Below are 4,999 nucleotides of genomic sequence, written 5' to 3' on the forward strand. Positions count from 1 at the left end.
GGAAAAAAACAAACAAACAAAAAAACCCCAAAACAAATAAAACAGCCATCAATATGAAAGTCCATGCCACAACATTTTCTGAAGGGACATATGTACAAAATTACAGCAAGACATTCTCTCTCACACATACACAAACACACATGCGCACACACTCAGCTACACAAATATCCACAAATATATTTATATATTTTTATATATATATATATATATACACATCTGTTTGTTGTACATACAGGTGTAATTCATAACTTCATATCAGTATTGAAAGTACCTAGAAGATCAGTGACATAATGACATGTTGACTGATGAGGCCCGAGTATATGCTCCCTTTCAGCCAAACCGATTAGACAGCTTACCTGTCAGTCAGGAGCTTGTAGGCAAATTTGTATGTGTTGTTAACATTTTGACTACCGACACATTGTAATTGGTTTGCCTCGGTAACATAACTATATTTTAAAGTTCATATAAAATCATTTACATTTTGGGTAAATGTCAAGAGTACAAAAAAGGCACTGCCATTTGTTATTCTAAATACGACTTCCCAGCCTCTCGCATGCATTTCTAAAATATAAATTAAACTTTTAACTTTTGTTTTCTATTTTCTTTTTTTTTTTTTTTTGCTTTTGAAGTTTTTTTTTCTTCAACATAAGAACATAAGATATTCTATTAATATATATATATATATATATATATATATATATATATATATATATATAAAATATAATATAATATATAAAATATGTATATGTAAGCCTGCAGTCAACACAGGACACCGGCTCTTAACAAAAACAAAAACAAAAAAATAAAGACATAGAAAAAACAGTTTAGTAAAGGTGTAGAATAGCGAAAGTGTGGATGCTTGAGTTTCCTACAAAATGAAAGTCATCAAATAGCAAAACAAAACACAAAACAAAACAACAACAACAACAAAAAAACCCAAAACAAAACAAACAAAAATAGTAAAGACACAGAGGCCTTCACTGATGTGAAATTAAATACCATTTTTTTTGGAATATAAAAGTAGCATCAAAAACAGTAATACTGTAATGTTATGGCATCTTTCATTGGCTGGGAGCTGTTACAGTGATATTCATTCAAATTAAAAACCTAACAGTGTTTGTTAAATAAGTTTGACAGCTAGAGGGAGATGAAGAGTCTGTGTAAGGCAGCACAACTGCAAAAAACAAACAAACAAACAAACAAAGGAAAAAAAACCAAAAACGTAGGACTGTACATGTAAAAATCTTCCTGTGTCGTTACCTAAAAACCATCTCTTTGCTGTTTCAAACAGACTAAAACCACTGTGGACTGGGAACCCACTTTGGCACTTCCACATACACAAACTTGACCAAATGCTTCGGACGCTTTAACTTGTAACCGGGAAAGTTTGTGTAGGATCAGTGAGAGATGGGTCTGTATGATGCCAACTGTGTGAGAGTGTCTCTATACTGTTGGCTGGCTGAGTTCACACAACACGAGTTGAGCTTTTCCGAAAAGAAAACAATCAGAGCAGAACTGATATCAAGAGAAACCCTTCAGAGACGGGTGTGTGTGTGTGTGTTTTTTTTCCAGATATTTCTTAGCATGAAGAACAATGTGTTCAATGAAAAGGCATAAAACAAAAAAAAATGTCAAGCCTCTTTGTAATAAGCGTTCCAGGCATACGATTACCAGAATATAAGCATGTTGCAGAATATGTTAAAAGAAAGAAAGAAAGAAAGAAAAAATACATCTGCTCTTATCTATCAAAAACAGTTTTGAGATAATACACAATTCAAATAACAAAGGAAAACAATAACTATGGTAATATCTGAGATGTACTTATGGTTACCAGCCATAGCAAGTTAATACGTATGGTATCTTAAATAATACATCTAATGAATACAGTAATCATCTCTGCAAAATAATAGAAAAAAAAGAATAAATAATCATTTGTATCTGCTAATAATATTCATTCAAATGGCAGTGATGAGTGGCTTTTGTAACTACTGTAAAATCTACAGATGCTCTTCTTGCAAAAGAAGTCAAATGTAAAAAAGTACACACAATGCCACACAATGGTTTAATAGCAATGCCAAAAAAAACCCCAAAAAACATATTTTTGCTAACATGCTGTATGCAAGACTTGTCACCATATCCCATTTCAGCTTTTTTTTTTGCATGCATGCATGAGACTGCAGTAGATGAGATCTGAAACATCCACTACAATTAGAAAAAAAAAAATAAAAAAAAAATCACCACTAAACCACATAGATTTCAACCAACCTGACACAATAGCTGCGTAGCCCTAAACACACCTCGTAAGCCAGCACATCAAATGCATTTCGCCTTATAGTATGCCATTACATGGCAGGCAACAGAGAGAGCGACACTCCTCTTTTGGCAGCTACTGCCATTAGCACAGGCGCGCATGCACATGCACGCACACGCACGCACACGCACACACACGCACAGACACGCACAGACACGCACAGACACACACACGCGCGCGCACACACACACACACACACAGATGACATCGGTGATGTCTGTCAGCCCCCCCCCCCCCCCCCCCCCTTGTCTTCAAACTGACAACAAAAACGGATCATTGGGTGGGGGGGGGGTGGGCAGCAAAAAGCTGCATCATCCTGCACTTTGGAGTACAATATTTTTGTCAGCTTTATTTGTACAGAGCTCTTTGGATGAGAGAGAGAAAGCTAGAGGTGTGATTGAGGTGGTTAAGGTCACTAGACCGTGCGTGCACCCCCTCCAGAGAACTGAATGGTACAGTCTAAGTCATTGAGGTGCACTTTGGGCCAGGGGAACAGCCAGAGGGCGGCGGGGGGAGGGGGAGGGGATGGGTTGGGGTTGGGCGATGTACACTTTGTACAGGTGTTATTCACTCTGCTGATGGCAGAAGGAGCAAAAATGACAGCAAAATCCCTTTTTTTGTGTGTTTCCACTCTCCTCAACTTTGACCCTTCACCCCATTGCAAAACGAGTCTATTGCACATATCAGCATTACTGTTGATGGATATCAGCTAGGTTTCACAGCACCACGTGCAAGGGAAAAAATACATACATATACGCATAGAATAAAAAAAAAACTTTGTTAACTAGATACTTAAACAACCCTCATAAAAAGGACCTTAAACTGCCCTATATAGTTTTTTATTGTAACAGAAACCCTTTTTGATTTAAAATCAGAGACCCTTTCCATGCAGAAAACCAGAAGATTTTCAAGTGTGAAAGTAACACAGTGGCAGATTACATTATCAAACTAAAGAGCTTATTTCAATGTAAACCTGCAAACTTTCAAAACTGCTGAGATTTCTGGCAAAACTAACTAATGAATAGAAATTAAGACAAAAAAACCCCAAAACATCAAAATACAAAAACAGCAAATCTAGCCTCATTCTTGTTTTTTTTTTCTTTCTTTAAGTTCATAAGGTTTCAGAAAATGTGCAGCTGCGTTGTCCAGCATTTGGCCACCAGGTGGAGCTAAACGTTAAAAAAAAAAAGTATTCCCATGAAACATTAACAGAAGCGTTGGAACCGAGAACTCAGTAATCAACCCCCAAATACCTCATTCATGCCCACACCTTCCCTATTCTGACACTTAACATCCAAGCAATGTCACACGCAACAGATATCAGCACTGTGTTTGTAGCCGACATCCTTTTTAAACTGTCGGTTTAGCATAGTCTCCTTGCTGGTTATGTACACCAATCTCTTGCAGTTTCCATTTAAAAAAGAATTCTCCCACAGAATATCCATTGCCGATTCAGCAAACCACACGCACTCCTTCCACAGGACACTTCAAAACACAGCAAAACCTCCGTTTCCAACACGCAACAAATCGCTAGCGTTTCGACTCTATTTTGTCTGCCAATAAATAAGAATTCAAAGCTTTAATGCAAAGGTGTTGTGAAACATTACTGACCGATATTGTTTTTTTTTTCTTTTATACTTGTCTCTCACCTTCTCGACCTTTGTATTTCTTTGCTTTCACATGCAGTTGTCCCAATACCTCTAAAACATTTTCACGTTCTCTGACACCAACTAACGCAACATTCCGATAGCCTTCACATCAAAACCACTGCCTGACATGAGGAAAAAAAAAAAAAAAAGCAGAAATTACCCCCTCCACATTCTCTCCTCTTTCTGCGTCACTTTCCACGGCCCCTCCGTCTTCGATCACTTCCCGTTTCCCTTTCTTTTCTTTTCCTTTTCCTTTCCCTCTATTCCTCTCTTCAGACGTAACAACTGCAGCATAGTGTCTTTAGTGTTTATATACAGCTTTCCTGCTGGTAAGTAAAAAAAAAAAAAAAAACAGAAAAAGAAAGAAAGAAAGAAAGAAAGAAAGAAAGAAAGAAAGAAGTAACGTCGAGCACTACGTCGTAAACTATGACAACAGCTGTTCTGTTTGAAGGCCATTGCTTGGAAAAAAAATCATGACAACATTCATACCTGAAACGTCATTATGATGTCCTGGTACCCTTAATAAGTAGTGCCATATGTAAACAAAAAAATATTTGAATAATCTTTTTCTTTTCTTTTTTTTGTTTGTTTTTGTTTTCAGCCACAGTACAGAGCAACTGTGCTCCAAAGTCTAGTTCTTGACTATAACACCCTCTGAAATGGTTGAGCGAAGTCATTTCTTGTTTAGCACTGCGTCTGTCTGCTGACCTGTTTTGGTTGTATTGTGAAAACACTGACCACCCACAACTGTGGCCGGCGTTTAGGAGACCTGGATCACGTGGTCTGTCTATAGGGATGAGCCGATAGGAGTTAGCAACCAAACAGCTAACTCCCTTTCCCAGCGCCTGGCCTACTAGGCTATCTCCACCTAGACCCTTACAAGGCTTCCTGCTCAGGGAGAGAAGCTTCCGGAAGATGTCGTTTTCACATCTCAATTTTTTTCTCTTTTCGTTTTTTTCTTTTTTAATTTTAGCGCAGTCATTCTCTGTCCAAACAGTCAGGTCTGTGTAAACATGCAGAAGTAACGGTGGTGTTGGAA

Source organism: Chanos chanos, chromosome 1 (assembly GCF_902362185.1).
Source record: "Chanos chanos chromosome 1, fChaCha1.1, whole genome shotgun sequence".
Lineage (NCBI taxonomy): Eukaryota > Metazoa > Chordata > Actinopteri > Gonorynchiformes > Chanidae > Chanos > Chanos chanos.